The sequence below is a fragment of the Schistocerca nitens genome, chromosome 2 (genome assembly GCF_023898315.1).
Source record: "Schistocerca nitens isolate TAMUIC-IGC-003100 chromosome 2, iqSchNite1.1, whole genome shotgun sequence".
In the NCBI taxonomy this organism is placed as follows: Eukaryota; Metazoa; Arthropoda; class Insecta; order Orthoptera; family Acrididae; genus Schistocerca; species Schistocerca nitens.
The window spans coordinates 739,768,967-739,795,907 of record NC_064615.1 but is presented as its reverse complement, the minus strand read 5'-3'; the positions used below and the strand labels follow the sequence as shown (position 1 = coordinate 739,795,907).

At 44.0% G+C, this 26,941-nt stretch overlaps 1 protein-coding gene and 1 non-coding gene across 2 annotated transcripts in view; both read right to left on the bottom strand.

Annotated features, from left to right (window-relative positions):
* Positions 1-26,941, bottom strand: part of LOC126236956 (cGMP-dependent protein kinase, isozyme 2 forms cD4/T1/T3A/T3B) — a 582,919-nt gene that overhangs the window by 398,238 nt on the left and 157,740 nt on the right. The window lies entirely within an intron of this gene.
* Positions 1,258-1,332, bottom strand: Trnas-uga (transfer RNA serine (anticodon UGA)). Its single transcript has one exon. It is a non-coding gene; the product is annotated as a tRNA-Ser (tRNA).

Here is a 26,941-nt window from a genome sequence, read left to right as displayed (position 1 = left end):
TGGATCTAAAAATTTACGCAGAGGCGTAGGGCACCGAGAGATTTCAGTTGGCTCTTGTATTTTCGGTAAGCTTTGTAAAACAACAACAACAATTTCAGAACATGGAAGACAAGCCAGCATCGAGTATTGCAGACGCTAGAGTAGAGTTTGGTTCCCTGTTGAGTTCATCTGGACCACGGTTGTGAATGTTGCTGATCGGCAAGTACTGTATACTATACGCGCAGTCTAACTTGACGTTCCACGTGGGGAATACTTGTAGTGGTGGAACTGGCCTAATCCCCAACGGAGCTTCCAGCATCCCCCACGCTGAATGTCAAGTTAGACAGCGCATATAACAATTATGTTTGACATCGAATCATGTATAAGTTGGCGTCCCTTTGGTTGTCAGTTGTCATCACTGCGCGTATTTTGGACAGTCAAATGAAAAGAACATAGACTGAAAAGAAGTAAGTAAACTATCTATTATATCAAAAATAATTGTCATAACTGTTAACAGATTTATCCCACTTTGAGACTAAACGGTCAAGCATTCATGTAAAAATGTTTTTGGTTGTCTACGGAAGCATGATCGCACCGAGCGATGCACATCGACGGCACGAATCTCGCTCTTCAGGGCTCCAAAAATACGGAAATCACACGGCAGAGAGGTCGCGACTGTATGGAACATGTGCAAGGGCTTCCCAGCGAAACTTCTGCAACCCAGTCGAAACAACCGTGGCAACATATGGGCGGGCGTTGTCTTGCAACAGAATAATGCCGTTTCGACTACGCTGTAGAAGATTCGTTGAGAAGTCGTTACACATCAGGCATACAGAACCCGATCTCCCCCCATGCGATTTCCATGTTTTTGGAGCGCTGAAGAAAGATGTTCGTGACCGTCGATTTGCTTCGGGACGAAGAGCTGCACGGCTGGGTACAATCATGGTTCCGTAGGCAACCGCAAACGTTTTTCAGTGAAGCTACTGACCTTCTTGTCTCACAGCGGGATAATGTATTGACAATTAAGTTGATTACTTTTGAAATAATAAACAGTTTACTTTCTCCATTTCTCTCGTTTTCATTTGACTATCCCTTATCGTCTGTCCAACAAGATGAGCCACGTGTAAATGCTAAATGGTGCAAGAAAGAAGAAACGAACTATTGACGGGAAAAAGGAAGATGACGATCAAGCAGAGAGACTTGACGAATATATGTGCGGAGTCCATGATATGCTCAAAATAATTCCATTATTGAAACTTCCTGGCAGATGAAAACTGTGTGCCGGACCGAGACTCGAACTCGGGACCTTTGCCTTTCACGGGCAAGTGCTCTACCAACTGAGCTACCCAAGCACGACTCATGACCCATCCTCACAGCTTTAGTTCTGCCAGTACCTCGTCTCCTGGGCATGAGTCGTGCTTGGGTAGCTCAGTTGGTAGAGCACTTGCTCGCGAAAGGCAGAGGTCTCGAGTTCTTCGAGTCTCGGTCCGGCACACAGTTTTAATCTGCCAGGAAGTTTCATATCAGCGCACACTCCGCTGCAGGGTGAAAATCTCATTCTGGAAATTCCATTATTGATTTTAATTTTTGTGGATCAATTAAAAATGCATGAAAACTTAAAAGGTAGGAAACTGGAAGCTAACGAGAGGAGACAGAAAGGGGGAGCGAAAGGTCTGTGGCCTAGGCGGCCACCCTCTGTAAATCCAGCCTTGTGTTTAACGTAGGCCTCGTCTCTGAACAACGCTCGTGGCGCTCCACTGCACGAATTCCATAGGAGGTACCATATCGGGTAGTACTAGCACCTGCATCCTCCGAAGGTAGTAGTGGATCCGTGTCTATCAAAGTGGTTACGTGGTATACGCCCATAGCACGCGTCCTATTTCAGAAGCATTACTGTGTATTGCGTAAACGGTCCCATGACGCCGTGAATATGATCTGGTGTTCTAGAATCAATCTTTCAAACTCTAAATGCTTAGGACTCTCTCAGTGTTCGTGATGTGGACGGATCTTAATCGGTTGTGCTACATGCTTTTATATCATCTGCGTGCATGTCCGTAACAAATGACCGGTTTTTGCTATTGCTTTACATTGTTTATTTGTGCAAACATGTTTCGCCTGATCACGAGAAGCACTACTAGCGCATCCTATAGTGAATCACTGAACTAATATATAGTTTAAAAATATGTGCAGCTACATAAGAAGTATGTGTGTCGCTATTACAGTTGTAACGAGAAGTACTAATAACTTTTGGAAGGGTAGGAAGAAAGAGGCTAGGAGTTTATTGCGATGTTCTTATCTTCCCAAAACGTATTCGTCTTCTCACTACAGATATGTTATCTGTCAAATGTCAATGGCTATTTGAGCTTCAGACTCCTTTCTGTCTGTTGTCTGGACGTGAACTTCAGAGAGTCCATCTTCTGTCTGTATGTAATCTATGTAGTTGTCTGTGATTCAACATGAACTTCCGTGACATCCTTTTGGAAATAAGCTGTCATCGTATCTTGCTTTCTTGTGTTCCGTTTATGACAAACATTTTCTTCGCCCTTCTTGCTATATGTTAGTAAATTTCCAGACCTCATTACTTTACAATGGAGCTACATCTAGCGGTCAGAGAACATAATTATTTTCAGCTTTAGCACATCCAGATAGTTTGTCGTCATTGCATTTTCGATGGGGTAAACCCTGGCAGTTAATAACGCTGTATCTATTATGTAAAGTGGTTTTGAGGGAATGAATCTATAATAACTATGAAATTTAATTTTGGTGGAAACAGTTTTCTTGTTACCCATATGCCAAGGCATTGTATAGGCTTTTTAGAACTTTCCTGTGCAGTTTCATGGGTTACTCTATACAGGCTGGTCCACTGATCGTGACTGGCCCAAATATCTCACAAAATAAGCGTCAAACGAAGAAACTACAAAGAACGAAACTTGTCTAGCTTAAAGGGGGAAACCAGGTGCCACTATGGTTGGCCCGCTCGATGGCGCTGCCATAGGTCAAACGGATATCAACTGCGTTTTTTAAAATAGGAACCCCCATTTTTATTACATTTTCATGTAGTACGTAAAGAAATATGAATGTTTTAGTTGGAACACTTTTTTTGCTTTGTGATAGATGGCGCTGTAATAGTCACAAACGTATAAGTATGTGGTATCACGTAACATGTCGCCAGTGCGGACGGTATTTGCTTCGTGATACACCACTCGTGTTAAAATGGACCGTTTACTAATTGCGGAAAAGGTCGATATCGTGTTGATGTATGGCTATTGTGATCAAAATCCCCAACGGGCGTGTGCTATGTATGCTGCTCGGTATCCTGGACGACATAATCGAAGTGTTCGGACCGTTCGCCGGATAGTTACGTTATTTAAGGAAACAGGAAGTGTTCAGCCACATGAGAAACTTCAACCACGACCTGCAACAAATGATGATGCCCAAGTAGGTGTTTTAGCTGCTGTTGCGGCTAATCCGTACATTAGTAGCAGACGAATTACGCGAGAATCGGGAATCTCAAAAACGTCCGTGTTGAGAATGCTACATAGACTGCACCTGTACCATATTTCTATGCACCAGGAATTGCATGGCGACGACTTTGAACGTCGTGTACAGTTCTGACACTGGGCACAAGAGAAATTAGGGGACGATGACAGATTTTTTGCACGCGTTCTATTTAGCGACGAAGCGTCATTCACCAACAGCGGTAACGTAAACCGGCATAATATGCACTATTGGGCGGCGGAAAATCCATGATGGCTGCGACAAGTGGAACATCAGCGACCTTGGCGGGTTAATGTATGGTGCGGCACTATGGGAGGAAGGATAATAGGCCCCCTTTTTATCGATGGCGATCTAAATGGTGCAATGTATGCTGATTTCCTACGTAATGTTCTACCGATGTCACTGCAAGAAGTTTCACTGCATGACAGAATGGCGACGTACTTCCAACATGATGGATGTCCGGCACATAGCTCGCGTCCGGTTGAAGAGGTATTAAATAGCATATTTCATGACAGGTGGATTGGTCGTCGAAGCACCATACCATGGCCCGCACGTTTACCGGATCTGACGTCCCCGGATTTCTTTCTGTTGGGAAGGTTGAAGGATATTGGCTATCGTGATCCACCGACAACGCCTGACAACATGCATCAGTGCATTGTCACTGAACGTGCAAACATTACGGAAGGCGAACTACTCGCTGTTGAGAGGAATGTTGTTACACGTACTGCCAAATGCGTTGAGGTTGACGGCATCATTTTGAGCATTTATTGCATTAATGTGGTATTTACAGGTAATCACGCTATAACAGCATGCGTTCTCAGGAAGGTACATGTATCACATTGGAACAATCGAAATAAAATGTTCAAACATACCTACGTTCTGTATTTTAATTTAAAAAATCTACCTGTTACCAACTGTTCGTCTAAAATTGTGAGCCATATGTTTGTGACTATTACAGCGCCATCTATCGCAAAGCGAAAAAAGTGGTCCATCTAGAACATTGATATTTCTTTAGTACTACACGAATATGTAATAAAAATGGGGTTCGTATTTTAAAAACGCGGTTGATATCCGTTTGACCTACGGCAGCGCCATCTAGCGTGCCAACCATAGCGCCATCTGGTTTCTCTCTTCAAGCTAGACTTGTTTCGTTCTTTATAGTTTTTTCGTTTGACGCTTATTTCGTGAGATATTTGGCCCGGTCACGATCAATGGACCATCCTGTATAAGTGAGTGTTGGCGATAATTATATCTACAGGGTGTTTCAAAAATGACCGGTATATTTGAAACGGCAATAAAAACTAAACGAGCAGCGATAGAAATACACCGTTTGTTGCAATATGCTTGGGACAACAGTACATTTTCAGGCGGACAAACTTTCGAAATTACAGTAGTTACAATTTTCAACAACAGATGGCGCTGTAAGTGATGTGAAAGATATAGAAGACAACGCAGTCTGTGGGTGCGCCATTCTGTACGTCGTCTTTCTGCTGTAAGCGTGTGCTGTTCACAACGTGCAAGTGTGCTGTAGACAACATGGTTTATTCCTTAGAACAGAGGATTTTTCTGGTGTTGGAATTCCACCGCCTAGAACACAGTGTTGTTGCAACAAGACGAAGTTTTCAACGGAGGTTTAATGTAACCAAAGGACCGAAAAGCGATACAATAAAGGATCTGTTTGAAAAATTTCAACGGAGTGGGAACGTGACGGATGAACGTGCTGGAAAGGTAGGGCGACCGCGTACGGCAACCACAGAGGGCAACGCGCACCTATTGCAGCAGGTGATCCAACAGCGGCCTCGGGTTTCCGTTCGCCGTGTTGCAGCTGCGGTCCAAATGACGCCAACGTCCACGTATCGTCTCATGCGCCAGAGTTTACACCTCTATCCATACAAAATTCAAACGCGGCAACCCCTCAGCACCGCTACCATTGCTGCACGAGAGACATTCGCTAACGATATAGTGCACAGGATTGATGACGGCGATATGCATGTGGGCAGCATTTGGTTTACTGACGAAGCTTATTTTTACCTGGACGGCTTCGTCAATAAACAGAACTGGCGCATATGGGGAACCGAAAAGCCCCATGTTGCAGTCCCATCGTCCCTGCATCCTCAAAAAGTACTGGTCTGGGCCGCCATTTCTTCCAAAGGAATCATTGGCCCATTTTTCAGATCCGAAACGATTACTGCATCACGCTATCTGGACATTCTTCGTGAATTTGTGGCGGTACAAACTGCCTTAGACGACACTGCGAACACCTCGTGGTTTATGCAAAATGGTGCCCGGCCACATCGCACGGCCGACGTCTTTAATTTCCTGAATGAATATTTCGATGATCGTGTGATTGCTTTGGGCTATCCGAAACATACAGGAGGCGGCGTGGATTGGCCTCCCTATTCGCCAGACATGAACCCCTGTGACTTCTTTCTGTTGGGACACTTGAAAGACCAGGTGTACCGCCAGAATCCAGAAACAATTGAACAGCTGAAGCAGTACATCTCATCTGCATGTGAAGCCATTCCGCCAGACACGTTGTCAAAGGTTTCGGGTAATTTCATTCAGAGACTACGCCATATTATTGCTACGCATGGTGGATATGTGAAAAATATCGTACTATAGAGTTTCCCAGACCGCAGCGCCATCTGTTGTTGAAAATTGTAACTACTGTAATTTCGAAAGTTTGTCTGCCTGAAAATGTACTGTTGTCCCAAGCATATTGCAACAAACGGTGTATTTCTATCGCTGCTCGTTTAGTTTTTATTGCCGTTTCAAATATACCGGTCATTTTTGAAACACCCTGTAAGTTAATGCCTGATGTTGACATGGGTCGTCTCACGTCTGTGAGCATGGAGTCCACGTGTAGCGCTTTATCGTAAGACATTTGGGGATCGGATGTGATAGAGGTCGTATGAAGCTCCTCTTGAGTGTGCCTGGTTTCAGTGATAGTCCGAGCAATTATTATAATATCATCAGCAAAGGCTATTATTTTACAGGCTGGTTGCTTAACTTGCAGCTCCTGTGGAAGAAGGTTGCAGCGCTAAGTAGATACTATCGTAACGCGTGTTTGTTTTACTACGTTCCACTGTTTTTTCGGAAGGGTGGTGGACGTGGCGTAGTGTCCCTATTGCTCTTTATGTTCTGGAGTAGTTCGCATATTCGCAAGCAGGTGCAATTGCCTCCATAGAGCCCTCGTAGAAATGTGTTCCTGATGTCCCACATTCAAATCGGCGGCGATCTACATTCCAGTGGACTTTCGGTCGCGCCGTATTCACCTGAAGACGCAACGTGACTTGTGTTCGTCAAACACCGAGCGCTCGTGCTGCGCGGCGTGTGGAAGCTTCATTCCTCTGACACTGACGATCCACTGTAGACGTTGCTGGTCAGAAATACTAATTCTTGAGCAGTGCTGCAGTGATCACTACACACGCACCTTTCTGCAACAGGCTTCTCAGATATCGAGCCTACGCTTCAGCTAACCGCCAATTTCGAGGGCCATATACGGCACATCTTCAAATGGAAAATCGCCTGCTGAGACTTTTGATGACCCATTTTATTACGACATACCAAAATTATCACTCGTTTGCGAACTAGCACTAGTTGAAAAGTTTCTATCAATATCCTGTGCCCACCCGCAACACCCAGGGTTAAAGTTGGATCGTGTGTTAACCTACAAACAACACTGTATGAACACCAGACAGAAGGTATTTACCAGGAGCAACCTTAGTCCTAAGCTGACAAACACCACAGCTCAGCGTCCTCCGCACATCCCCCCCTTGCCGTGTGTTTCTCTGCTGCAGACCACGCCATTACAGTCTGGAGCAACTCTTCACACGCTATCCAAGCTGATGTGGCTCTTGACGAGACAGGCTGCATAGCCGGCCGCGGTGGCCGTGCGGTTCTGGGCGCTGCAGTCCGGAACCGCGGGACTGCTACGGTCGCAGGTTCGAATCCTGCCTCGGGCATGGATGTGTGTGATGTCCTTACGTTAGTTAGGTTTAAGTAGTTCTATGACCTAAGATGTTAAGTCCCATAGTGCTCAGAGCCATTTGAACCATTTTTGAACAGGCTGCATGGTCACAGGGTGCCTACCAACCCCACTCAACAAGGTATTTCCATTCGTGGGAGTAGCACCTCCAGATGTAGGGAGACAGGTAGTAGCAGGGAATGAAAAGAAGCAGCAAGAGACAGATTCAAGGCATCCATTGTTCGGGACGCACACCTATGCATCACGACTGAAATCCAGAAAAGCTCCCTACTTACTAAAGCACCAACTCAAAGCTGAACAGAAGCCCGCCGAACTGAGCTGTGGAGAACGAAGTCTTCTGGAGGATTATGGACAAAAAGGCAAGCTACCATCAGGCTGTCATCTCCAATACGGGACCTGGAAAATCCTCAACAGGCTGAGAACAAGAGTGCAAGTCTAATTTGAAGAACTGGGGTATCAATGATGAATGTTGTGAATGTGGCAGGACTCTCAACACTTGTGCACCAACACCACGAGCGGTCCCAGTGGAATGGAAGACTTGTTTGTATGGAATAACCGTGCCATTCTGGTTGCTAAACGTTGGACTCAGAATGTGAAATTTTCTGTAATTAATATTCGATTGCAGTTTTTAAATTGTATTCTAACGTTCTACGGACTCAAATAAGTAAAATGTCCTGCTCAGAAAGTAAAGAAACTGCTGTGGTGTTGTACACTACTGGCCATTAAAATTGCTACACCACGAAGGTGACGTGCTACAGACGTGAAATTTAACCGACAGGAAGACGTTGCTGTGATATGCAAATTATTAGCTTTTCAGAGCATTCACACAAGGTTGGCGCCGGTGGCGACACCTACAACGTGCTGACATGAGGAACGTTTCCAACCGATTTCTCATACACAAACAGCAGTTGACCGGCGTTGCCTGGTGAAACGTTGTTGTGATGCCTCGTCTAAGGAGGAGAAATACGTACCATCATGTTTCCGACTTTGATAAAGGCCGGATTGTAGCATATCGCGATTGCGGTGTATCGTATCGCGACATTGCTGCTCGCGTTGGTCGAGATCCAATGACTGTTAGCAGAATGTGGAATCGGTGGGTTCAGGAGATAATACGGAACGCCGTGCTGGATCCCAACGGCCTCGTATCACTAACAGCCGAAGTGACAGGCATCTTATCCGCATGGCTGTAAAGGATCGTGCAGCCACGTCTCGATCCCTGAGTCAACAGATGGGGACGTTTGCAAGACAACAACCATCTGCACGAACAGTTCGACGACGTTTGCAGCAGCATGGACTATCAGCTCGGAGATGATGGCTGCGGTTACCCTTGACGCTGCCTCACAGACAGGAGCGCCTGCGATGGTGTATTCAACGACGAACCTGGGTGCACGAATGGCAAAAGCCGGCCGCTGGTGGCCGAGCGGTTCTGGCGCTACAGTCTGGAACCGCGCGACCGCTACGGTCGCAGGTTCGAATCCTGCCTCGGGCATGGATGTGTGTGTTGTCCTTAGGTTAGTTAGGTTTAAGTAGTTCTAAGTTCTAGGGGACTTATGACCTCAGCAGTTGAGTCCCGTAGTGCTCAGAGCCATTTGAACCATTTGAATGGCAAAACGTCATTTTTTCGGATGAATCCAGGTTCTGTTTACAGCATCATGATGGTCGCATACGTGTTTCGCGACATCACGGTGAACACACATTGGAAGCGTGTATTCGTCATCGATATACTGGCGTATCACCCGGCGTGATGGTAGGGGTGCCATTGGTTACACGTCTCGGTCACCTCTTGTTCGCATTGACTGCACTTTGAACAGTGGACGTTACATTTCAGATGTGTTACGGCTCAAATGGCGCTGAGCACTATGGGACTCAACTGCTGAGGTCATTAGTCCCCTAGAACTTAGAACTAGTTAAACCTAACTAACCTAAGGACATCACAAACATCCATGCCCGAGGCAGGATTCGAACCTGCGACCGTAGCGGTCTTGCGGTTCCAGACTGCAGCGCCTTTAACCGCACGGCCACTTCGGCCGGCAGATGTGTTACGACCCGTGGATCTACCTTTCATTCGATCCCTGCGAAACCCTACATTTCAGCAGGATAATGCACGACCGCATGTTGCAGGTCCTGTACGGGCCTTTCTTGATACAGAAAATGTTCGACTGCTGCTCTGGCCAGCACATTCTCCAGATCTCTCACCAACTCAAAACGTCTGGTCAATGGTGGCCGAGCAACTGGCTCGTCACAATACTCCAGTCACTACACTTGATGAACTGTGGAATCGTGCTGAAGCTCCATGGGGAGCTGTACCTGTACACGCTATCCAAGCTCTGTTTGACTCAATGCCCAGGCGTATCAAGGCCATTATTATGGCCAGATGTGGTTGTTCTGGGTACTGATTTCTCAGGATGTATGCGCCCAAATTGCATGAAAATGTTATCACATGTCAGTTCTAGTATAATATATTTGTCCAATGAATACCCGTTTATCATCTGCATTTCTTATTGGTATAGCAATTTTAATGGCCAATAGTGTAGCTGTGCGAGGTATTCCTTTTTTAAGGATTGCTAAACTCCCATTATTGATGGCAGATGATGAACAGATAATAAAACAATCTGTCGTAAGACGACATAAAATTTAACTACTTTGACTTACTTGTCCTGCCACATGTAAGCACGGCGTTGTATACGCCGGTGTCCAAAGCCCCAAAAAACAATAATAAGTCGTTGAGTGCAAACGCGTTCATGCAAGTATGGAAACGATGTATGTTATAAGTGCACTATTTTCGTGTTTCAGTACATTGGTTTATGTTTTAATTTTCCGCTTCTATATGTTGTGGACGGTGGCAAATTACTGTCATTAGAGGTTCAGCTGATAGCGGCTGCTTGGTGCGCAGCAAGCAGTGTAGGCGCTTCCAGTCCGTCCAGCAAGAACACATGGGAGAAAGCTCGGCCCACGGAGCTGCAATAAGCTGTACCTGACAAGCCGGGAGCGTTCTCCCAACTTTAAGGCTGCCAGCTCGTCAGCGGCGCGTTCCTCCCCGTACCATTACTAACGTTTACGATCGCGTCTCCCAGCACGTTAACGAGGCTGCGCCGACGTGCAGCGGCCGCCATTTCAGTCTGTTTGCGTTTATTTTCTGCTCGCTGTTTGACGTACTGTCTAACGCCCCGCAGTGAACACGCTCATTAGCCGGCTAATGGAGCTACTCTTGCCGCCTCTTTGTTTGCTCAAACCGTAATCCTGGAGTGTTTATTCGTTTGTTCGTGAGGTGTTTGAGCAACAAGAAAGCTTTGAGTAACCCAGACGTTAGCTGTGTAGAGAAAGAAAACCACCTGCATCTGAAAGTCACTTTAACATCTGCTCGGATGTCCGGTCCACCTTTTCGTTTCACATTTTGGAGAAGGTATTGAAATTTTCTGCATTCCTATACATTTGGGATTGCTACTGCATAAGGGCTTTTCGGTTCTAAAATTAACGCACAGTTCCTGGTTCGCTGTCAGCCTTCAGTGATGCCGAGCTCATCCCTCTGAAACTATTATCCGTGACCTGTTAATTCTTCATTATCACCCTTTGTTGCCGGCCGCTGTGGCCGTGCGGTTCTAGGCGCTGCAGTCTGGAACCGCGAGACCGCTACGGTCGCAGGTTCGAATCCTGCCTCGGGCATGGATGTGTGTGATGTCCTTAGGTTAGTTAGGTTTAAGTAGTTCTAAGTTCTAGGGGACTGATGACCTCAGATATTAAGTCCCATAGTGCTTACAGACATTTGAACCACTTTGAACACTTTGTCATTAACAGATTAATTCCTTCATCTTTTTATACCTGCTATTGCTAGCCTCTTTTTTGTTATTTAATACGTTTTTATAATAGGGTAGTCTCAACTTTTTAAAAAAACGCAAACTGTTTTCTTATTTTCAGTAAAGAAAGACTTTAACACTCTCTGATATAGTAAATATGAACCATACCGCTGCATATCTCTTAAAAATTATAACATATTGTTAAGCGCGCGTTCTGCTCAATGGACCAATTTCTCGACATCATAATTAGGAACTTCAATCGCAGTTTCTTGTCTCTTTTAGATCGTACAAGATTTGTTTCTTCATGAATTTGATAAACGGACTGGTCGTCGAAATCGCCTTTTGTCAAATCATGAACGGAAACCGCCGTGCATCAAATTATAAACGATTTTTTTGTAACATTGTTTGTTTCGGTTATAGTTTTATTTTTATTGAGCATTACACTGAATTTTACCGAAAACAGCGAAAGTACGTTGCTTTAAGTATTTTTTTACCAAAAGTTCGACAATAAGAACGTGCACAGTTTGTTGTTGTTGTGGTCTTCAGTCCTGAGACTGGTTTGATGCAGCTCTCCATGCTACTCTATCCTGTGCAAGCTGCTTCGTCTCCCAGTACCTACTGCAACCTACATCCTTCTGAATCTGCTTAGTGTATTCATCTCTTGGTCTCCCTCTACGATTTTTACCCTCCACGCTGCCCTCCAATACTAAACTGGTGATCCCTTGATGCCTCAGAACATGTCCTACCAACCGATCCCGTCTTCTGGTCAAGTTGTGCCACAAACTTCTCTTCTCCCCAATCCTATTCAGTACTTCCTCATTAGTTATGTGATCTACCCATCTAATCTTCAGCATTCTTCTGCAGCACCACATTTCGAAAGCTTCTATTCTCTTCTTGTCCAAACTATTTATCGTCCATGTTTCACTTCCATACAAATACTTTCAGAAACGACTTCCTGACACTTAAATCTATACTCGATGTTAACAAATTTCTCTTCTTCAGAAACGCTTTCCTTGCCATTGCCAGTCTACATTTTATATCCTCTCTACTTCGACCATCATCAGTTATTTTGCTCCCCAAATAGCAAAACTCCTTTACTACTTTAAGTGTCTCATTTCCTAATCTAATTCCCTCAGCATCACCCGAATTAATTCGACTACATTCCATTATCCTCGTTTTGCTTTTGTTGATGTTCATCTTATATCCTCCTTTCAAGACACTGTCCATTCCATTCAACTGCTATTCCAAGTCCTTTACTGTCTCTGACAGAATTACAATGTCATCGGCGAACCTCAAAGTTTTTATTTCTTCTCCATGGATTTTAATACCTATTCCGAATTTTTCTTTTGTTTCCTTTACTGCCTGCTCAATATACAGATTGAATAACATCGGGGGTAAGGCTACAACCCTGTCTCACTCCCTTCCCAACCACTGCTTCCCTTTCATGTCCCTCGACTCTTATAACTGCCATCTGGTTTCTGTACAAATTGTATAGCCTTTCGCTCCCTGTATTTTACTCCTGCCTCCTTCAGAATTAGAAAGAGAGTATTCCACTCAATATTGTCAAAATCTTTATCTAAGTCTACAAATGCTAGAAACGTAGGTTTGCCTTTCCTTAATCTTTCTTCTAAGATAAGTCGTAAGGTCAGTATTGCCTCACGTGTTCCAGTGTTTCTACGGAATCCAAACTGATCTTCCCCGAGATTGGCTTCTATTAGTTTTTCCATTCGTCTGTAAAGAATTCGTGTTAGTATTTTGCAGCTGTGACTTATTAAACTGATGGTTCGGTAATTTTGACATCTGTCAACACCTGCTTTCTTTGGGATTGGAATTATTATATTCTTCTTGAAGTCTGAGGGTATTTCGCCTGTTTCATACATCTTGCTCACCAGATGGTAGAGTTTTGTCAGGACTGGCTCTCCCAAGGCCGTTAAGTTTATCTAAGAAAAAACTAATGTGGTCAATTATATAAATCTGTGTGAACATTCCATGGTAGACTGAATTAGTAGTTGTCAATAAAACTTTATTTCTCCATTGTTTTTTATTCTAAAATGGCACAGTAGTCTTCATTTCACAGGTAAAAATTATAATTTTCTAAACAGCAGTTTTAAAAAAAGGTTATAATATTTTATTTTCGCTACGTGGCGATCCCATCGTGTATTTTCCGGAGTAGAGGGCTCCATCACACTGCCTACGCCAGAAAGAACTTTTATTAATCGTCCAGAGTCAACAGTGTCGAAGAGTGGAAAATGCAAACTAATTAATGCTCTGCCTGCTATATCAGATCGAGTCTCTTGTACAGGGCAAGTCACGTAAGACGCAGCATCCTCTTTATTTTGTAAATGTTTAGAAATATCGAACGAGGCACGTTTGGTATGTAAGAAAGAGTCTAAATCTTCCATCGATCAAGATATTGGAGCAAGTACGGTTTTTTTAAAACGGAATGATATACTTTTTAACGGCATGCGAAAGCGCTTCGAATCCGAGAAATATTTTAAAACTGAAAGGAAAATCGGCCGGAATTGTCTGCCGCATTGTAAACAAGATCATGCCATACTATGTCGTTGTATCAAGCCCTTCGCCAGTTTAGTTTTCTGCACTGAAGAACTAGCAGGAACTGTGTCCTCTATCGGCTGGTAATTTCTGCTTGACCATTTCTTGCATACAGACTTATACACCAATGATCAGAAGATAGATACGCTACTTTCGTAAGGCGAATGTTAAAGAAATTTTGTCGAATCGATAATGAAAAACTCTGTCGTAGAGGAAATGAGGTTTCTATCGTAGTGGCGAAGGCGTGTCTAGCTGCATATAACGACGGAATCTGGCATAAAAGCACTGGTGGCGGTGTTTACACTGCTTAGCCGACTCCTGCCACATTGCTTTCCAATTTTAGTTCATTTCTCGGATGCTTTTGCGTATCGTTTTAACATTAATATAAAAAACCGCTATATCACTAATTTTCTTTTGAACGCCTATTGAACGCAATTACGAAAAGTGTACGGCCCTGTTAAATGAGCCGCGCGGGATTAGCCGAGCGGTCTCAGGCGCTGCAGTCATGGACTGTGCGGCTGGTTCCGGCGGAGGTTCTACAGCTACATTTATACTCCGCAAGCCACCCAACGGTGTGTGCCGAGTCCTCCCTCGGGCATGGGTGTGTGTGGTTGTCCTTAGGATAATTTAAGTTAAGTAGTGTGTAAGCTTAGGGACTGATGACCTTAGCAGTTAAGTCCCATAAGATTTCACACACATTTGAACATTTGTTAAATGAAAACCATACTTGCTGCAATACCTCGATCGATACAGAAGTTACGACTTCTTATGACATATCAAAGTACATGGCCCTTAGTGTACTTTCATTTGGCGTAGTACTCGTTTCGATATCTGGAACCCTCACTCGGTATACTGCTTTTTCTTTATTTCATGACAAATGGAACCAATGAAAAGTCGGAAGATCAATCACAGAAGTCAAGTTATCCCCTGTAAAAGGATTGTACGTGATGTTCAGTGTTACTATCCCTGCGCCCGGGGAAGCCGTAGCAGCCTGTAGGCATGTCAGTTTCGACAAAACAATCTTAACTCTCCTGTCACAAGGTGGAATATCAGAACATATGTCACACTGCCGTGTCGCATACGACACTTGGCTAAAAAACTGTTGTTTTTTTTCGTCATAAGGGATTCATTTGGCTTACAAAAACAACATATCCCAGCGCCCACTAGCGTTGTTTCCTGTGGAAACGAAAACAAACGTGTGGGATCTGACACCGCCCTGTGGTAGGAGGGTTAACAATCAACATTGGCCTAAATGGTCTAGGACTTGGCTACTCGTTTTGTACACACGTACAGGCCACTTTCCTCCCTCCGTTCCGTCGCTGCTCTGACGGTAGGTCATGTTGAGACCACAGCAGATTACAAATCTCTCCTCTGTACTGACCGCGATCCGTCCATTGGATCGGAAAGCTATGCTCGGCTGCTTGGAGTGTCCTGTTCGGGAGGAGCAGGCTACGTTTCGGATTCTCAGTGTTCCTTACTTTCGTCACTAAGTTCAAATGGTTCAAATGGCTCTGAGCACTGTGGGACTTAACTTCTGAGGTCATCAGTCCCCTAGAACTTAGAACTACTTAAACCTAACTAACCTAAGGACATCACACACATCCATGCCCGAGGCAGGATTCGAACCTGCGACCGTAGCGGTCGCGCGGTTACAGACTGTAGCGCCTAGAACTGCTGGGCCACTCCGGCCGGCTGTCACTAAGTACAAACCAATACACACTGCAAAGTACATGCACTCTACACAGTCAGCCCGCCGCGTTGGTCTAGCGGTTCTAGGCGCTCAGTCCGGAGCCGCGCGACTGCTACAGTCGCAGGTTCGAATCCTGCCTCGGGCATGGATGTGTGTGATGTCCTTAGGTTAGTTAGGTTTAAGTAGTTCTAAGTTCTAGGGGACTGATGACAATAGATGTTAAGTCCCATAGTGCTCAGAGCCACTCTACACAGTCAGCCGTGCGATGAAGTGAACCTCAACTACTGGGACGTGGAACCATTTATCAAGGTATCGAACAGTCTAATACAACCAAGCTTACTTCACTTTCGATCACTCGACAGGCTCCGGTTCGTTGCACGGATGTAGGGAGACGCCCCCGCACTTTATGAAATCGCTCTATTTGCCGCACATCCAACACGCTCCACGTGAAAGACATATTTCGCGCGGAGCGGTTCGGTAATTAGAGCCAGGCTGGGCAGTGAGCCCGCGCGGCTGAGCAGGTGTTTGCAGCCGGGTGAGTGGAGCGCGGCAGCGCTCCAGACACGCGACGCCAAGGCCGGCCGAGCGCGTGGTGAGGGCGCTAATCCGATAATGCGTGCCGCGGCTGTCCGGTCGTGGCACACGCCGCCGAGTCACTGGCAGCCGAGACACAGGGCGAACATGACGGCTACGTCCACCCCCAAATACTTCTCGTGAAGGCAACGGCACGAAGAGCAAGGATGTGACTACAACACAGCCCACAAAAAGTTCATAATGACGCTTATTTTAGTTTACATAGTTACGAATCGTTTATTCCAGGGAACAGCCAGGAATCCAAAGAAAACAGTCTGTTGCTGATAATAACACATCCATCTACATCTACATCTATACTCGCAAGCCACCTGACGGTGTGTGGCGGAGGGTACTTTGAGTATCTCTGTCGGTTCTCCCTTCTATTCCAGTCTCGTATTGTTCGTGGAAAGGAAGATTGTCGGTATGCCTCTGTGTGGGCTCTAATCACTCTGATTTTATCCTCATGGTCTCTTCGCGAGACATACGTAGGAGGGAGCAATATACTGCTTGACTCCTCGGTGAAGGTATGTTCTCGAAATTTCAACAAAAGCCCGTGCCGAGCTACTGAGCGTCTCTCCTGCAGAGTCTTCCACTGGAGTTTATCTGTCATCTCCGTAACGCTTTCTCGATTGCTAAATGATCCTGTAACGAAGCGCGCTGCTCTCCGTTGGATCTTCTCTATCTCTTCTATCAACCCCATCTGGTACGGATCCCACACTGGTGAGCAGTATTCAAGCAGTGGGCGAACAAGTGTACTATAACCTACTTCCTTTGTTTTCGGATTGCATTTGCTTAGGATTCTTCCGATGAACCTCAGTCTGGCATCTGCTTTACGGACGATCAATTTTGTATGGTCATTCCATTTTAAATCACTTCTAATGCCTACTCCCAGATAATTTAACTGCTTCCAGTTGCTGACCTGCTATATTGTAGCTAAATGATAAAGGATCTTTCTTTCTATGTATTCGCAGCACAATACACTTGTCTACATTGAGATTCAATTGCCATTCCCTGCACCATGCGTCAATTCGTTGCAGATCCTCCTGCATTTCAGTGCAATTTTCCATTGTTACAATCTCTCGATGTATTACAGCATCATCCGCAAAAGCCTCATTGTTTCGATTTAAAAAAAAAATGTAGTAGTAGTTAACAAGTTTTCGAAATAGATATCGCCTATAACAGAGTTACAATAATTATTTGTTAATTTGAAAGAAAATGTATAATTACTTCATTTACCGAATTTCCGCCATAAAACAATTCTTTTTCTGAAAAAATATTGTGAAAGGTAAATGACTAATTTTGGCATTGTCTTCTGTTTTGAGAAGACAAACCGAAAGCTAGAAACAGTCCTGAGAGATTTCAGCAGAAAATATAAAGTCAAAACATGATTTCTAACACTTTTTTCATACAGAATACAAATGTGTACGTTTAAGACACTAATGATCTGTTGAACATACAAATAACTTACAGCAACAATGGTGATCAGAAGCACAGCTGGTATTAGCGTCCTACAAAAGACGACAGAATTTTATCCCTTTCAAAACAAATGTTTCAATTAAATTTTAAACAAAAGAACGACAACAATATTCAAACTGAAAAACCTGACGTAGATGGAATACTTTTCGAGCACCTGCTTTCTCTGTTACGAAATACTCATCTTCATATTGCCTGTCTATGTTGTACACAGCATTTACGTGGGCAGTGGTTCATAATTTCATCAGGAACAGATTTCGTTGACACCATTTTACCCCTACATTTCTTGTATCCCTCACATTTGACTCTTGAATTCCGTATAACATTTCGCTTCTAACTATCTTCATTGCCTTTTTACTTGAGGTTCATCTTCACGTAGGCATTGTAAATAAACTGTGAAACGGTACCAAATTAGAACCAGACCAGTTATTATAACAACACTAGTTTAACCTGCACACAACTCAGTGATGACTATAAGCCATAATACGGAATGACAGCCGACAGATTTTCGCACTACAGTTTGTGTTAACAGCTAAGTTAACAATTTTTCTTCTCTGAATAACTCTTTACATTTTCCTTCTCTTTTCTTTCTTAATGGGTATCAGGAGCAAAACAGCTGAGAGTAGATGCCTTCACAGTCAAACTGATTCTGACGTGTATAGCGAGCGTATGCATACTGTGACATTTATCTATGGTCACCGGGGCCAAGGAGATACACGGGTCCTGCAGCGATCTTGTCACGTCACCCAAGTCCACTTGTACGCGACACTTCGCGAGCGCCCGGTTCCACGCAGGGCCCACGGGAAATCAATACTTAATTGAAAAGAAACCCACTAAAAGTTTTAATTTTGTTGTGTACTATCGAGAGCTTGCATGCATTTAAACACCTAGTCAAAAATTGTTAACTTCGTACCAAATGACGATGGCTAAATTCAATACGTAGTCTAGATAAAATGATCTCGCAGCGACAATGTGGACAAGAGGAAGTCCCCCAAGCTGTTGAGAGAGATTTAATCTCTCTGAGTTTGTTTCCACGGAAAGACAACCATTGTTCGTGACAGAGTGTTCCAGTGCATAACAAAGCTGAGATCTGCCGAGGGGCAGAATAGCTGAACGGCCTGCGGAGTGCGGTTGCAGCCTAGGCAGCCCCATCAACAGCCTCACTGCTTGACACACCGACACGGCCAGGAACCCGTACGAACGGCGCGTCAACGGTGAAGTGAAGACATTCCTGGATCTGAAGGACGATACGTGTACATCGCACGCAGGCTCTGGAGACCGCTGAGGGAATCTCACTGAGATTCCGTGTCGCTGGCTGTACAAGGTGTCACGATAAAGGGCAAATAGCTTTGCGGTAAAAATCGAGCACTGGTCGGAAAGTCGGTATGTAAAAGCCTCTTCGCCGATATCCACCTTCTCGCCGAAGCTGCACTTCCGTTCGACTTCTTTTTGTAAGAATTCTCGGCTTCTCTGCAAATTCGTAAAATTAACTATATGTGGCTACCAGTGTGGTGCAAACCTTTCTATCTGAGGCCACTTCGGCTGCTTGCGTGCCAATTAGTACCTGGTTTTTTGAAACGACTCTCGTTTAACCTGACCAGGCTGAGGGGACCTCGTTACAGACCATTCCACCGCACAAAAATCACTTATTTTTAATATTATTGGGGCCGCCATAAACCTCTTCTATCCTGTTCTTCCGCTGACGAGCTCCTCCAGACAGTTGTTCTGAATCATATCTGTTCCTATACCATGTCACCTGTGATGCAAAGTTCCTGAAGATCTCTTCGTTTCAAGGAGCCATTTCTTGTGAAGTACCATTATTTAGTCTGTCATCATCCATTCTGACGTGACCGTAAAACGTTAATTACGTCTTCCCGAAAGCGTCAGTTTTTTCGGTGTGCTAAGATCACCTTCCCATCCAAATTCCGCTCCTGCAGTCTCAGCCGAAAAAAATTTACTTAGATTTATTTTCCTGGCTTTTTTTTATGTCTCGAATCAGTCATCAGTAAAATACAATCATCTATAAAATAAAATCAATATCTCTCTCTCTCTCTCTCTCTCTCTCTCTCTTTCTCACACACACACACACGCACAACATTTACAATTAGTTGGAAAGTCCTTAATTAAAAACTTAAATGTGAAAGAAAATGAATTAACGTAAGGAAGATAGAAATAATTTCATTTATATGTGATTGTCTGCATGCAATGTTTCTCTGATGGCGCTAGACATCGAAATAAACTATTCAGAAAATGACGGCGCATAAAAAAATTTTGATGTTAATTCGCGTAATATTTTGTGTTATGCAATAGAAAAGCAGCTTTATTTTTAATGAAACGAGCTAGATTGCTTTTTTAATAATAAACCAAAAGAAAATTATTTGTAAATTGAAAATCATAAATATTTGTAGGATTGTCACGTAAAAGTACACTTTCATTTATCGCAAGAGGAACAATGTTACTGTTGATGCCCACAATATAAAGAAGTTACTGCTGAACTTATCCACGAAGCAATTAAATTTTGCCGGCCGCGGTGGCCGAGCGGTTTTAGGCGCTTCTGTCCGGAACCGCGCGACTGCTACGGTCGCAGGTTCGAATCCTGCCTTGAGTATGGATGTTGTGATGTCCTTAGGTTATTTAGGTTTAAGTAGTTCTAAGTTCTAGGAGACTGATGACCTCCGCGGTTAAGTCACATAGTGCTCAGAGCCATTTGAACCAATTAAATTTTGCTCTTCCAATAAGCACCGTTCCATTTGTGCTCGCCAGAAAGGTTTTTTGGCGATATTATGTAATCGATTACAACATACCAAAAAATCTTACAAACAAAACACGTACATTTCTGAGACCCGTTTCAACAATACTAATTTTGCTCAATCTTCCAAACGAAAGTCTGTAACTGATCACTTTTAGCGTCCGACAGATTTCAAACGGTGGTTGCTTCAGCCACTCATACGATAAAGCTTGGCCGCTCGATTTCCAAAAGATACGACACTTCGTTGTGGCACATACAATGCTCCATTCGTTACGGAAGACGCTCCTCACTGAGAACGCCATATTGGTTTGCTAATGCGACTTCGGTCCGCTCGCGTACCTGCTTTCGCACCCAGGAAGTACGTATTTTATTCGTCGTATTGGATTTTTACGTCACCTTATTCGTTTCTCTTCACCGTATCGAACACCCGGACAACGCATATCCGCCACACATCTCGAAGATCGCAGATATCGATAGCCCTACAACAATGCTACCGACTGAATCTTGCAGAAGGTGGAGGTATCTTAAGGTCTGGGGTACTTTTTTTAAACAGTCCGTATATAGGAGTGCGCTAAGAAGATTAGCATCGTGAGGGGCTGCCACGGTCTCCCGGCGAGGCAGCATGGGAAAAATTACGAGACGGGACCGGCGGCAGGCAGCGCGCACAGAGCTGGCTGTGTTTGGCTCGGCAGCTGCGGCTACTTAAGCTGATTTACTGGTCCCCGGTCTGAAGGCGCGCTACGCCACGCGATAGCCATCGACGGCTGCGGCGATTCGCGGTAGTCCCTACCACAAAACACGCGCACAAACACAGGCCCAGTTCTGATTCGTACAACTCTGGAGCTCGTTCTTTCAACAGAAGTCCATACACCAGTTGTGCTACGTATGGGAGGGCATCTACGACGAACCCAGAAAACCAATATTGCATTTTCTTCTCCTTCCTCATTTATACTTCATGCACGGTGGCTTGATCAATACGCAGTGTGTCCCAGAAATTTTGCAAACCAATTTCGAGGGCTTGCAGAGGCAGCCTTGATGAACAAATCGAGAATAGGAACCTTTGTCCACAGATGTCATCCAACGATGCTGCAGAGCATCGACGCTATAGGCGCTGGCGCCTGTCACTAGGCTACCCATTCGGCGACAAACGTGACTTTCTACCCTGACTGACCGAAAGAGTGAAGTCTCAAAACGATGCTTGTCATTCAGTAATCGCAACTCAGTACCACATTTGCCACTGGAGAAGATGGGACTAGCTGCTGCGTAGAAAGCCCTTTCATCTTATGAATGTGATGCTCTGTTACCTCAGTGGATGGTTTTGGACATGAGTTTAATCTGCAGTTTATTTTTCTCCTGTATACTCTAAGATTTTAGAGGGTTCAGGAGAAAAATAAACTGTGAGTGGAAACCAGTCTCTGAAACTGTCATCCACTGAGGGAAGAGACCATCATATTCATAAGAAGAAAGGCCTTTCTACGCAGCAGCTAGATCCATATTCTTCAATGGCAGTTGTGGTACTGTGTCGCGATAACAAACAGCATTGCGAGACTCTCCACCTAAGGCCCATAAGCGTACAAAGTCACGTTTGCTGCCGAAGGGGTGGCCTGGTGACAGGCGTCAGCATCTATAACTTCGACGCTCTGTAGCGCCATTGGATGACGTTTCTGGACATGGGGTCCTGTCCTCTAAACATCCTCTACAACCACTCGATGTTTGTAGCAACATTTCTAGGACACCCGTATGCCATATAATCAAGCTTACTTAAATAATGGACACACCATATGCGGACTATTTTGTATGACTTGCTGCAGATCATCAACAGTCATCCCGTCATCTTTTACAATTCAATTTCTCGCACTTGGAGCTTGAATTATTAAAGCATCTATGCAGTTAAGACAGAAACACTCTATAATTTGTCACTGTGTTCTAGGTGCCAGGCAACTAAAACTCCATCAAAAATGTAAATAAATGTACTAGCGAAGTGATATAAACTTGTAAATCACTTTATGTACACACTAATATATATGTATCTTTCTGTTCAGGATTTTACGAGGTGCGGCTAGAAAAAAACCGGACTGATGCTGGAAAAAACATTTATTTACAATTATTTACAATTTCATGTTATCTCCTTCAATGTACTCTCCTCCTCGGTCTCTACACCGCTCCATACGAATTTTCCACTGTTCATAGCAATGCTGCAGATCATTTTCGGTAAGTCCATACATTACTTCCGTCGCTTTTTCTTTTACTGCTTCAACAGTCTCAAATGTAGTTCCTTTCAAAGCTGACTTGACTTTAGGGAAAAGAAAAAAGGCACAGGGCGCCAAATCAGGTGAGTAGGGTGGATGATCTAAGATGGGAATGTTGTGTTTTGCCAAAAACGTCTTCACTGACAACGCACTGTGAGCTGGGGCATTGTCTTGGTGAAGGATCCATGACTTTTTTCTCCACAAATCGTTCCGTTTTCTCCGTACTCGCTCACGTAGGGTAGCCAGGACGCTAATGTAGTAATGCTGATTCACTGTTTGTCCCTCTGGTACCCAATCAATGTGCACAATCCCTTTGATGTCAAAAAAAACAATCATCATTGCCTTGAATTTCGATTTTGACATTCGTGCTTTTTTTTTTGTCGTGGAGAACCAGGAGTTTTGCAATGCATCGATTGGCGTTTAGTTTCGGGATCGTAAGTACAAAACCACGATTCATCGCTAGTAATAACATTTTGTAAGAAGGTGGGATCACTTTCAATGTTTTCCAGGATGTCAGAACAAATCATTCTTCGGCGTTCCTTCTGTTCAATTGTGAGACACTTTGGAACCATTTTTGAACACACTTTGTTCATGTTGAAACTTTCATGAAGAATCTGCCTAACACTTTCCTTGTCAACTCCTGTTAACTCAGACACTGCTCTGATTGTTAAACGGCGATCTTGTCGAACAAGTTTACCGATTTTTTCAATGTTTGCATCAGTTTTTGCTGACAATGGTCTGCCAGTGCGCGTGTCATCACTGGTGTCTTCGCGGCCATCTTTAAATCGTTTAAACCACTCAAACGCTTGTGTTCGCGATAAACAATCATCGCCGTACACTTGTTGTAACATTACAAACGTTTCACTTGCAGATTTTCCTAGTTTGAAACAAAATTTTATGTTAACACGCTGTTCTTTCTGTACACTCAACATTTTCCGACGCACAGACAAAACGTCAACTACTTAAAACAGACGCCACGGACAGACTGAGTGCAGGAGGCAGATGAAACTCGAGCAGTAGGCGGAGCGAGAGTCACGTGACAGGCCACGCGACTTTCAGCCTTATTGCATTCGTTTTATTGTTTCACCAGTACTAGTCCGGTTTTTTTCTAGCCACACCTCGTATTTCGACACACAACCTCACTGACACTCAGAGAAAATGAACCTATCATACTTCTGATTGACTTGTAATGTACTTGCAACTGGAATGCATATAATGTGGCTGCATGCTGTTGAAATGCGTAGTGCTGATTAAATATTAGTAAAAAAGTGACTCAAGCAGTACAAATTATTTCATAAATTTACAACACAGTCACAGTTCTCAAAATATTCCATATAACATGGATGAAATTAAAGGAAAATATTCACTACCGAATCAACGACGTCCTCATGGATGCAGTTTGACATCCCTTTGGGGGCTTAACTCAGGTGACGTAGTAATGCGGAAAAATAGTCCGGGAGGCTTTATCTAGTTATATTTTGCTAAGATCGATTAGGTCCATCACTGGATATGCAATACAATCTCATGTCTTAGTCACCAAATGTTTCCAGAACGAAGGAGGTCATCTGACGTTTGCGTAAAAAGAAAAATGAAAAATTAAAAAGCAAAAACACTTTGATGCGATGTGTTGAGCACGGCAGTACGGTAAATGCTGCTTACATTCGGAAAAAAATATGTTTTGTTTTACCCGAGAATCATTGTACCAAATGTTCATCTTCTCATGTAACAAAGTCCGTCGACAATCCAAACATATTCGACTTATATACATTGATGATAGTGGAACATGTTACACCACGAAGCATCAGTTCGATGTTTATGAAACTCTGCAGAGATGTTCATCATACGAATATTACAAGATTAAACTTTCATTCCATATGGAACTGATGCCCATCATCAACACCAGTATGAGATGTGTAACACACTGACTCGAAGTACACTGTGTAATCGTTATGGCGTGGAATCAAACAACCATCGAACGTCATTCTGAGAAATTCCTTGCGTATCTCAGACACAGCGTTTAGGTCATGAAATTAGCAATCTCGAGGCTGATATGAAAGAAGTAGCTCAGATCCCAGCGTTGCCGGAGCATGTATTTATTCCAGTCTTCTGTTACTCCATATCCTCCTTTCCTCTTTGTTCATCTCTTTTTGCGCTTCTCCCTGTCCATCTGCTCCTTCCTCTCTCTAAGTTCATCTCTACTTGACCCTCTAAGTTCATCTCTACACCCCCTCTAAGTCAATCTCCGCCTCCACCTCTACCTGTCAATTTCGTCATCTCAACTCTCACTCTGCCCATCTCCTCCTTTCCCTCTCTCTGGCCATCTTCTCCTCCACCTCTCATCACCCATCTCAGCTTTTTCCCCACCCGAACAGCAGGCTGGTGGTTCTTACCTCCACAGTGTTTCTTTCCAAATATTAAGTAATATGTTTCCAAAGTATGGATAAATCGATCCAGGGGTGTAGAAGGAGCTTTCCTCTCGCGTCTTACTAAAGTACGCACATGTCATATATATTTCACTTATATTTAACATATTTCACACATATTTGTACCTATATTTCACCTGTATCTGCAGCGAATTTCGTCTTGCAGTTTCGTTTTCACTCAACTCAATTTTTATGTCGCCATACCTCGTGAACGATGTGTCGTAGAATGACATAATTTTGCTGGTATAGTCAGTGGTATATTTGGATGCTGTCTGCAAAATTTTTGCGAATAGAGTTGGTAGTAACGACGTAATAAATCTAAAGGTCACACATAATGTGGCATATTTTCACCCACTTCAGTGTTTATGACATTATATCTCCCGTACCATGAGCCATACAATAATGTAATTTTGCTGGTACGTTTAGTGGTATATGGGAATGTTGTCTGCAAAATGTATCGCAAATACGGTACGTAGCAAAGAGGTAATAAATTAAAACGTCACGCTCCAAGCGGCAGTTTTATTGCACGGATAGCTAAATGTAGTAAGCGATAAGCTTATTTGCCTTTCCTCATTTTCTGGGGATAGTCTGCGAGAAAAAGTTTTATAAGGGTTTGAAATTACGTGTAAAGTTTGCTGCAAGTCACTAAGTGCTCTCATTCTCAAATAATGGATGAATAAAGTCTGGGAATTCGCGCGTGGTGAGCTAACTGATTTTTAAACTCCACCCCCACCCCTTTGATAGATAAGTGGTTCTTAGCCCCACAACGATTTTTTCCAGACAATAAGTGATACGTGTACCAAGTCTGTTTGAAATCGGTCCAGTGATTTAGTAGGATATGTGGAACATATGTACATACATACATATATTTTTACAATATGTATGGATGTATAAATATATCTTCCTATTGCATCGTGCACATGTTATATGGGTGATAAATCAAGAGGCTGGCCCGGCCAATCAAGGATCTGTACATTCCTTAAAGCATCTGCGATGTGAACTGCGCTTGAGGTTTGTCTTTATCTTGCTGGAATATGCCATTTGGTACTCTGGTCATGAAGGATATGAATATAAGCTTTACCATTCTTGTCACATATTAGCGAGTTGCACAATCAGCAAACCGCCCCGTTGTATCCTCAGCTTCCCACAGCATGATTCCAAGAGTTGGAGAGGTATGCGTCTCGAGGATCGCTACTCCTCGGTCGTCTGCGGACACCATGGCGTCGACCTGCCCGCCATAAACAGAAGTGAGACTCATCGCTGAACACTACATAATGCCACTCAGAGTCAAAGTTGACTCTGGCTATTATTTGTTGTCTGTGGTGCGGTGTCAGCGGGGAACGACCCAGCTTCCAGTAATCTGTTCCCCTACGGTCCCTGGTAACACTGTGCCTGTAACCTCTGTCCGCACTTCACCTGTTTCCATCCGTCTGCTCCTCAGGCCCAGTCGAACGACCTTACCATCTTCTCGCGGTGTAGTCCTTTTGGAAGGATGCCTCCCTACCGTTCTTGCCACACCGTTGTCCCTAGTCCATCGCCTCTCACTCGTTCTGCAGCCATTAGGCTACAGCTAACTGTCTGTGCGATCTGTCGGTATTATGCCCTCAAGTTCCTCATCCAAATGATTCTACCTTTCTCGAAGTCCAAAAGAAGGAAATAAGTTGCATATGCAAGTCCACTGGATGTGCTGTGAACAGCCATAATGTTCTCCCCCCCCCCCCCCCCCCCCGTCTCTGTACTGAAAATACAAAAAAAAGCTCGCTTGAGGATGAAATTTTAATAAACGCATCCCACTTGCAGCAGTTTGGTAGCGTTCGCTGAAGGTATTCATGGTGTAAAGTTTTACATTCGCGCCAGGGTACATTGCCTCCTGTACCACCTATTCCCAGGCACTGTGCAATTTTTACGATACTGAATATCCTACCATTTCTGTAGCCTGTACCACTTCCCCTTGAGTTGCTGATATATCCAT